This window comes from Pongo abelii, chromosome 18 (assembly GCF_028885655.2).
Source record: "Pongo abelii isolate AG06213 chromosome 18, NHGRI_mPonAbe1-v2.0_pri, whole genome shotgun sequence".
Taxonomy (NCBI): Eukaryota; Metazoa; Chordata; class Mammalia; order Primates; family Hominidae; genus Pongo; species Pongo abelii.
In genome coordinates this window covers 35060629-35070544 of record NC_072003.2, presented here as the reverse complement: position 1 = coordinate 35070544, position 9916 = coordinate 35060629, and the positions used below count along the sequence as shown (strand labels likewise).

The 9916-nt window shown below is 46.9% G+C and overlaps 1 long non-coding RNA gene across 1 annotated transcript; it reads left to right on the top strand.

Moving 5' to 3' along the window:
• Nucleotides 1–552: 552 nt before the first annotated feature.
• On the top strand, nucleotides 553–6637 carry LOC129050753 (uncharacterized). Its single transcript, XR_008514499.1, has 3 exons — nucleotides 553–2174; nucleotides 3757–6017; nucleotides 6427–6637. It is a non-coding gene; the product is annotated as an uncharacterized LOC129050753 (long non-coding RNA).
• The last annotated feature ends 3279 nt before the right edge of the window (nucleotides 6638–9916 follow it).

Here is a 9916-nt window from a genome sequence, read left to right as displayed (position 1 = left end):
ATCCTAATTTTTTTTGTTTTATATCTACTATAAATCAAATATATTTTGTTCCATATTTTATAGTGGACCTTAAGATAAAACCCAAATTGTTAAATTTGTGAGATTGATTATAAGCTCACCAGGAAGGTTTTTACTCAGTGTGGGAATTCAGAGAGCATAAAGTTGCAAAGGCAGAAGCAAATGTTTTGAATCAATTTTGAAGGACAATACTCACAAGAGTGATTCCTACTTTTATCAGTTGACTCATATAATCTTACTTTAGGAGAAACTGCCTCTAATTGTAGACACTGGTTCATAGCAGATGCTAAATGAACCAGCACCAAGTTCATACCCAGGAGAACTGCTCACTTTAGAGGATTTTGTCTCCTGACTGATGACATGATTCTGTCTTTCACAGGCTACTCCAAAACTTCTATAATGATGGTAGAGTTCAGTGAAGTGGAGCTCTGGGCCTTCCATCCCCATGCTTCTGGCCAGCAGCAGCATCTCCCCTGAGCACGGTGACATAGGCATGCCATTGACACCCACCTTCCTGCTGTTCACCTCCACATACTAAGTTGCTGTACACTTTGCAGTGGAACTCCACCTTGCTGCGACTGGTTGGCCAGAAGCCCTGTGGGTGGAATGGGATGGTCAGGAGAGCACATTGAGAGAATAGATGAGAGCTCAGAGGCTTCCCACCTTCCTGCCCTCTGCCCATGGGCCACAGCCCTCACCCAGCTGTCCAGCGTGTATATCAGCTGAAGGCTGCTGAACTTGTTCTCCATCACAGATATGGAGTGACAACAGTCTGAGGATGCCACACTCCGTGACCAGGCTCTACTGCTGGTGCCACAGCTCCAGGTGGAAGTGTGGGTGAATGGAGGACAGGTCACACCTTCCACATTCAGGCCACACTCCCACCAACTTCCAGGGCCCCCTTGATGTCCTAATGTTATGCTCTCATTAGAACTTTTGTGGTTCTTCAATCAGGAGATGGAGAGAGTGGGGTTGCCAGTAGCCACGCAGCAAAAGTTGGTTGGGGTGGCCAGCATGGCTGGCAGTTTCCTTTCCATTCACTGGGGCCAAGTCCAGTAAAAGGCCTCTGCTGGTGGAAGTGCATGTGGGGGCCATAGCTGAGGTGAGGAGCAGAGGCCCATTTGACTAGACCCCCAGTCCAAGGCTGACCCTTCCCACCCCCAGCCTCAGTTTTTCCTCCTGTATAAGGAGAGTGTTGGCCTTTCAAGGGCCTCTAGCTGGGCTGCATGAGGCTCCCAGGAGCTTCAACATGATGTCCCTGCCCAGTCATATTCAGAGCTGGGCCATGTGTTCCTTCCCATTCCCTCTGCTTCCCCCAAGTGGCTGCTCCTGCTGAGAGGTCGGGGTGCTTCATCCTGGCCTGAAAGCCTCGGGGCATAAGGGAGTCTCCAGGGAAGCCCCCACCAACCCAGGGAGGCACACTGGGAGGACCCACCAGGAAAGAGGCCCAGCAGGTAGCTCAGCTAAGTGAGTGAGCCAGGACAGGCATTGGGAGCACTTTACCAGGAGGGGAAACCCAGCCCCTTGCAGAGCTGGGAGCTTCAGAAGTGGCTGGGAAGCCTTGGCCTGCAAGCTTCTGAGCCCCTAAGCCACCCCCTGCAGAGCTCCAGGGCATGGTGGGCACTGGTGAGGAAGTCTTCCTGGAGGCCTCAGCTCTTTTTGGTCCTAGGGTCCAGGGCTGTCACCATTCCCTTCCACACAGGTGAATGAGTTTTTCTTTCTTCTTAGGGCTGGATTGGGTCTGTGTTCCTGTATGGACTCACGGATAGGCTGGATTGCCTTACCGCCAGGACAGAGGCACTGGGGGCCTAGGAAAGAGGAAGGATGGAGCCCCTTCCCCACAGTGACCTCCTCGCCATTCACATGCAGCAACATGCCCACCTCTTGGAGGAGGATGCTGAGGCAGAGGCAGGAACAGTGTAAAGAGACACTGGGAAGAGGCACCTATCACAGCTCCGAGCTGTCCTCCAGGCCTCCAGGGGTGAGGGAAGGAGGACCCTGGGTGATGCAGACAGCTCAGCAGGCTGTGGCAGAAACTGTTCCCAGAACTGTGAGACAACAAGGACTCAACACTGCCCAATTCTAGACTGTGAATTCTGAAAGTGGCCCTTCAGTCACCCCCGCAGCTCGGGAACAAACCTGCCTGGGATGGCCAGGTAGGCAGAGGCAAGCAGAGACTCAGGGCAAGGGCATTAGGTTACGTGGGCAGGGGGAGAGGCCAATGGGGCAGGTGAGCAGAAATGTTCATCCTCTTCCTGAGTCTGCTCTTCTCCTGGGGGGTCTACTTTCCTTTTTTTTCTCTCTTCTTCTGTCTCCCTGGCTGATTCTTTCTCACTTTCTTGCCTGCTTACCCCAGAGGTCCCAGGGGCTCAGCCCACCACCAATGGTCCCCAGGTTGTAGCTTCCCCTTCCATTTCCATCCCACGAGGACCCTCATCTGCATGAGCACATCTCTGGGCTACTCTGAAACCAGAAGCCCCACCTCCCTGACAGACCCCTTCACAGCTGGGCAAAGTCCACCTGCCACTGTTCCAGGCCAGAATGACTGGGCATTGTCCCCCTTCCTGCTCTCTTGCACCCACAGTCCATCCCCAAAAAATGCTGTTAGCACTCCTTTTATAGCCCCCACAGCCACTTTGCCCCCTTGCTGGGCTGTAGCTTTTATCTCCTGGTGCCTTAACCCCTTCGTCCATCTGCCCCACAGCAGCCACCTGAGTCCCCACCAACTTCTGTGCTCACACCTGCAGTAGTCACCTCACCCAGAACCCCAACATCAAAGTCTCCACAGGACAGTCCTGGCCTCCTCACTGCTCCTGGAACCCTAGGGGCCTGTGCCTTAATCTCCCCATCTGCAGCATGGGTGTCTCCTCCCATCTCCACCGGCCACCCAGAGCCCAGGAAAAAACATCCAGGGCCATATGGATCGCCCAGCCCCACCTTCACCCTGAGGGGATGCCAACCATTGTGTGATACCAGGGAAGTCATCCCCAGGCCTCAGTCTCTCCCCTGCCACTCGAAGGCAGGGCTAGTTGGAAGGGAAGCAGGCCCCACCCCTGGTCAACCTGTGTGCCTGGAATCTGGTCTCGCTTGTGTCTTAGCTTGGTCCTCCCATCTTCCTCACCTCCCAAGGATGGAGCATCTGCAACGCAGGAGAGGGTGGGAGTGGAGAGTGGCCCCAGGATGGCCCACGACCAGATGCCTGCTGCTTCTCAGCTGGAGGCAACGGATTTTTGTCTGGATCTCAGTCTTTGATCTACCCCAGGAGAACCCCAGGTGCCCCTCACAGGTGGGGCTGGAACCCCCTTTTCAGGCATTATCTCCTGGGGTGACCTCCTATTCACCAATGATAAGGGAGACCCTCAGAGGAAGGGTGCTGCAGCCACACCTCCTGAGACCCCCCAGAAGCTCCTGGCCATGCACCTACTCAGGGAACTCAGTGGCCTTGGTCCCCTCCATCCAGCCTCATGCAGCCCAGAAAGCAAAACAGTAGATAATGGGAGACTACCATATGAGTCTTCTCTTGGGGTACCATAGACACAATTGTACTGTCCAAACTAATGAGCATTCATTCATCTACTAATGTTAATTGAGCATCTACTAAGTCTCAGACCCATGCTGGTGTGTCAGTAAAGCAGGGGTGTCACTTTGCCTCCCATGGGGGTTTTGAGCCTCATTATGGCAGGTTTTGGGGTGGAATCTGGTCTTGCCTGTGTCTTAGCTTGGTCTTCCCACCCACAGCTGCTGGGGCCTCACAAAGATATGATCCAGGAAACTAGTCCTGTGTCACTGTGGACCAAGAGAGTGGCTTCATCAAACCAACTGTTGAAGATGACCAACTGCTCTTGTTGGCTGGGCTCAGGCCTGGGACCTCTGCAAGTCAGATAGGTGACTGGGAGGCAGATACCCCAAAACCTGCAGCCTGAAAATACTATATAGAAATTTCCAGAAGTAAACAACTCATAAATTTTAAATTGCTCACCAATTCTGAGTAGCTTGATGAAATCTCACACTCACCTGGGATGTGAATCATCTCTTTGTCCAGTGTTTTCACTCTGTACCCGCTACCTGCCTGTTAGTCACTTTAGTAGCTGTCTTTGTTATCAGATCAACTGCTGTGTTATTGTAGTGCACCGGTTCAATGAACCCTTATTTTGTTTCATAATGATTCCAAGACACACAGTAGTGATACTGGCAATTCAGATATGCCAAAGAAAAGCCATAAAGTGCTTTTTAAAAAAATGAAAACCCAAAACTTCTAAACTTAATGAGAAAAGAAAAACAATCTTGTAGGCTGAGGTTGCTAATGTCTATTGTAGGAACAAATCTTCTAGTTCTGAAATCGTGAAGAAGCAAAAAGAAATTTGTGCATAGTATATGTAAGGTGTCCTACTATCCTTGGTTTCAGGCATTCAGTGGGGGTCTTGGAACATACATAATCCCTGCAGATGGGGAAATACTGTACTTGACTTTCTTAGTTTCATCTGTTGTCAACAGTAGAAAAATACAGCTATGGACAAAATGTATATTGTCTCACTTGGGAGCAAACTTTGTGAGATTGAGTGGGCTTCTATTTGTTAAACAAGCAAAAAGAAGCAGCCTTGCATGTGGGGAGCAACCTGCTTATTCCACTGTCTCCGTGGGTCTACAGCTGCCACCTTCTTCCTGCCCAGCATCCTCTCAAAGGCCTGGAATGGACAGAACACAACCCACACACTGCTCAGAGCCTTAGGGACATGCTGAGAGCCATTGGTTCAACTTAAAAACCCAAATAAGGCTGAACTGAGTCAGCTGGCTACTAAGCTGGAGAAGTATATGGAAGAGTGAAGACTGTCTGAGGGCTTCTGGATATCTCTGAAGGTTTTGTTGGAGTGGCTGAGCTGATGTCCTATCAGTGTTGAGGATACTAATAACACCAAAGATATTAATAATACCAATAATAATTCATGCCAGCTACCCAGTGTGTGCCAGGACTTGCATTCATTTCACGAGTTTGATTCAGTTAAATTGTCAAGACAGATCTATGAGGTGGGTGCCCTTATCCCCACTGCACTGAGGACTGACCTCACCCAGGCCAGATGTAGCAGGTCTCCATTGAGATCACACAGCTGCTGTGCTGCAAAGCCCCACCAACCTTATCACCACACTTGTGGTGCTACAACATCATGCCTCTTCCTACTTGGGAATTTCTGTGCACCGGGTCTAGGTGTCAGTGATACAACAACCCAATGGGAGGAGTGTGTCAGTACTTCTGAGGATGCCCAGGCTCTACCAAGTTTCCTGACCCATGCTCTTAGGAAAATACTGTGTCACCTGGATGTTCTCCCAAAGCCTGTTCTCCCACTCTTTTCCATCTCAGTAAAGAACCCCACCATATCTCTGGAAATTCTCCTGACTTGACTAACAGGTAGCAGTAGTCTTGAAGACCCTTTTCCCTTTCATGCAACAAACCAACAGGTCCTATAGCTTCATGCTCAAATGTATCCCGAATCCACTTACTTCATTCTGATTCCATATCACCCAGTCGAAGCCACCCTCACTTTCACCTGACCTGCGACAAAAGGCTCGTTTCTATATTTGCCCTCTTTAGAATGCATTCTCTATAAAGCACCTAGAAAAAACTTTTGAACATCTGAATCTTATCATGTCTTTTGCTTTAAACCCTCCAATGACTTGTCACTGCCTAGGGAATGAAATCACGTTCAAGTTTACATGTCTCACCAAGACACTGTGAGTGAGTTCACCACCTCCTCCCCTTGCTTTTTGTGCCCCTCCCTCCTGCCACTGGTCTGTGGTTTCTCAAACTCACACTGTTCCCTCACATTTCAGGACTCTTGCTCCATAGAATTCTCTGCCTGGAATTTTCTTCCCAGAATCTTTGCATGCCATTCCCTCTGTTGCTAGTTTACCGGGATCTCAATGTAAACATTACGTCCTAACAGAGGCTGCTGTGAGCTGAATTGTGGCTTCCCAAAATTCGTATGTTGACACTGTCACCCCTGGTAACTAAGAATGTGGCTACATTGGGAGATAGCATCATCAAAGAGGCAATTACATTAAAATGAGGTCTTTGGGGGTGGAGGTGGGGGAGTGGGGAGATGGTCAAATTATACAAAATTTCAGTTAGAGGAATATGTGCAACAGATCTATGGCATTTGGCGACTACAGTTAATGTAATCGGTTCTTGAACATTGCTAACAGTAGATTTTGAGTGTTCTCACAACAGAAAAATGTTGGGTATGTGAGGTAACGCATATGGCAATTAGCTTGGGTCAACCATTCCACAATGTATGCATATTTAAAACCAGTTCCATAAATGTGGACAATTTTTATTAGTTACAATAAAAAATGTTTTAAAATGATGACCTTAGAATGGGCCCTAATCCAATCTAATTGATGTCTCCATAAAAGGGGAGATAAGGATACAAATGTGCACACAGAGAAATGGCCACGTGAGGACAAAAGGAGAAGGTGGCCACTTACAACCCCAGGAGAGAAGCCTGCGGGGCAACACACCCTGCCCACACCTTGACCCTGGCCTTTGTCCTCCAGATAAAATCCTTCATCCTCCTTCATCAGATGGAACCTTCTGACCCTGAATACTCTCCAAATGCTGAAATGTACCAAGGTGAGAGAAAAACACAGACCTCAGGGTGAAAATTTTAAAGAGAGTAACACCTTCCCATTGCCCTGTTCTGTCTCCTACACACACCTGTGCCAGCCTTTATTGGTCTTTTGTAGTCCCCTGTCTTGGGTATAGTGTAACTTGTTAAGCTGTGTTTATATACAGGATAACATAGTACAAAGGTAAACCATAAAATAAAAACAAACAGCAAAACTCAACTAATAGTGTTTGGGCAGGATGACAGTGAAGGCAGGAAGACCACATAACAACGGAGGTGGAGCTCTTTGAGTTAATCAATGTTCTGTTGTGTTTCTATATCAGAATCCATAGGAGCAATAGTCAGGTTTGTTTTTGTCCTTGCCTGGCCCATAAGTGCCAGAGGGGATTAATCTAAACTGGGTGAGGAACAGGTAAAGAAGTGTAAGTGAGACAATCGTCCCTGCCATTTGCCACAGTGGCATGACAGAATGTATCATGAGTGTCTCTACCCTCTGATGTGCAAAAAGTTCAACTCTGTAGGTGAGGTTCTGTTGGCTGCCAATTTGGAAGCATCTGCCTTCATGCTCCTGTCTAGGATGGTAACATCTCTTTGCCAGTAGCTGATAAAGTCCTGAAAATCCCATTGTCCTGTTTTCCAGTTAAGGTTCACTGGAACTATGTGGGCAGATTTACATAGCTCAGTTCTTCCAGCAGCTGAAAAATGCTTGATATTGTTTTCATTTGATGCCTCTGAGAGAGGGAGTCAGCCTCCATCTAGAGGTGGCCCTTAGAGTTTTTGACACATAGTCTCCCTGACACTACTACATACACTGATTTTAAAGTTAGTGACAAGCTTGCTCCAAAGCTCCTGTCAAATTGAATTCTGACACATCAACAGCTTGGGGCTTCCCAGCTTGATATTCCAATTTTGAAGTGAGTAAATTTGAATTCTATGAGACATCAGAAGGCCACTTAGAATATAACACATTCTAAGAGAAAATTGGGCTGTCACATTAGTTGTAAAAGAAAAACTACATTCTTTGGTGAAAATTTTACACCCCTTGACATGGTTTGGCTGTGTCCACACCAAAATCTCATGTTGAATTTTAGCTCCCGTAACTCCCAAGTGTGGTGGGAGGGACCCTGTGAGAAATAATTGAATCATGGGGGCAGTTTTCTCCATACTGTTCTCTTGGTAATGAATAAGTCTCAAGAGATCCGATGGTTTTATAAGGAGAAATCCCTTTCGCTTTACTTTACTTTCATTCTCTCTTCTCTTGTCTGCCACCATGTGAGACATGCCTTTCACCTTCTGCCATGATTGTGAGACCTCCCCAGCCATGTGGAACTGTAAGTCTATTAAATCTCTTCCTTTTGTAAATTGCCCAGTCTTGGGTATGTCTTTATCAGCAGTGTGAAAAAGAATGAATACACCCGCCTCCACTGTTTGAAGCAAAACTACTGGCTCTATGAGGTCTTCAGTTCACTAAATATTTCCCAAATGCCTGGTCCTAATTCCCTGACAAGTCAAGGACGCTGCCACAATTTGTGCTTACTGGGCTGCTGTGGATGTCTAACTTCAGTGCCAGTCACACACAGCCTGAAGCAGGGGTGGTTGCTCCACTTAATGGTAAGAGCTCAGTGTTTTGGGTCATTGCCCATGTTCTAACTGTTCGGTCTTTCACATTGAAACTAAAGGCTATTTGATTAGGGACATCCTTTATTGGCTTCAAATCAGAAAGAATTTCAGCTGCTGATCTGTCAGGTCATTCATTTAGGAGTCCATGGTAAGGGTCTGTTCTCTGAAAATACTAACCACAGTTAAGCCAGAAACCAAGCCTGAATCCACGTGTAATGCAGAGATTACCACTGCATCCCAGACTTGTGGTTCTTGGTGAAAGTTGACCTATTTGTCATGGTTTAGAAGGCCTCAGACCATTCCTGACATGATAAATGCATTGGCCTTTGGCCCACTTCCTGGGGTATCTATCATGTCTCACCACTATTGACATCTTTAGCATAAGAGTCAGCTGAATCCAGCAACACCATGTGTCCCTTGAAGCTCATTCTTGTAACCTTTTAGGCTTTTGAGACTACTTGCACTTTAATCACATTGTAGCTTTTATCACTAAATCTATTAACATGGCCAAACTGTTTGATTTTACTTCCATTTTTCCTCTGGTTCCACAAATGTTGGCTAGGTAATTTGTTGATTGAATGTGGCTGCTGTCCCCTCATCACCCAGAAATCTCTTCTTGACTAATTCCAAGAAGAAAACATCATTGAGGTCTGTAGGCATCCATTTTCAAAATTTGAGATTTCTCACTGACCACTCCTGAACAAGATGTGTCTTTCTTTTCCACAACTGCAACCCCAAGCAAACCTGGTTTCTACATTTTCTGAATGGCAATCCAGCCCGTAGAGGGGTTGTGCTACTCAACTTACTTATGGTGAAGTTTATATAGAAGTTCTTGCATTCATATCACCTGGCTCTCTAAGAAAAAAATGACTAGAAGACAGTATCTGTGACTAGACTAGAAAAGATGACTACTTAAAATCATAGGTACTGGAATAGGGCACACAAATTCTGTGAATGTAGACGGAGGATAAAAACCCAAAGCCTAAAAATGAACAAATTAGACCCCAGGAACTACAGAAATGGAGGGACATTAATAACTTTTTTTGTCGTTCTGAACTATCCCTCATGAGACCCAGAGAAGAGTTGGGGAATCCTGTTGGGCCAGGTGGAGGAGTAGTATTAGTTAGACCAAATGGTAGAACAGGACCTGTGGGTTCAGCCTCTCTTAGGAATTCCATCCCTCTGTGATGTAGGCATGGAATTCCAGGGAGCATCCTGCACTCTCAGTGTCCAGCTGTCTGAGGCCACAGTTGTTTCTGATGATAGAGAACAATTGCTTTTTTTCTGAGAAGACTTAGCACCCCATGGCTGAGGTAAGCTGGATTCTATAGAGCATTGATTACATTTTCTCATTCCTCTGTGGTTTCTTCTTTAATTTGTCATCTGGAGATGAAATTATATTTGTCAATATTTGTGTAAAATAGAGATATGTCTGGCAAGTAGACCCTTAGATGCAGCCCTCAGCAGAAATTCTTGCCTGTTTCTCTTCTCACTTTTATTAAATTTGTGGTACAGAAAGTTTCTCTGACATGTGGTCCCTCAGGGGTAATTAGAACATTGTACTTCTAGAGAAGCTGATGGGACAGGGCAGGGCTTAGAGTGAGGATCAAAGCTTCTGTCCAAACCTCCCAGTCTATCTGTGTGTTGTAGGTGGAGTC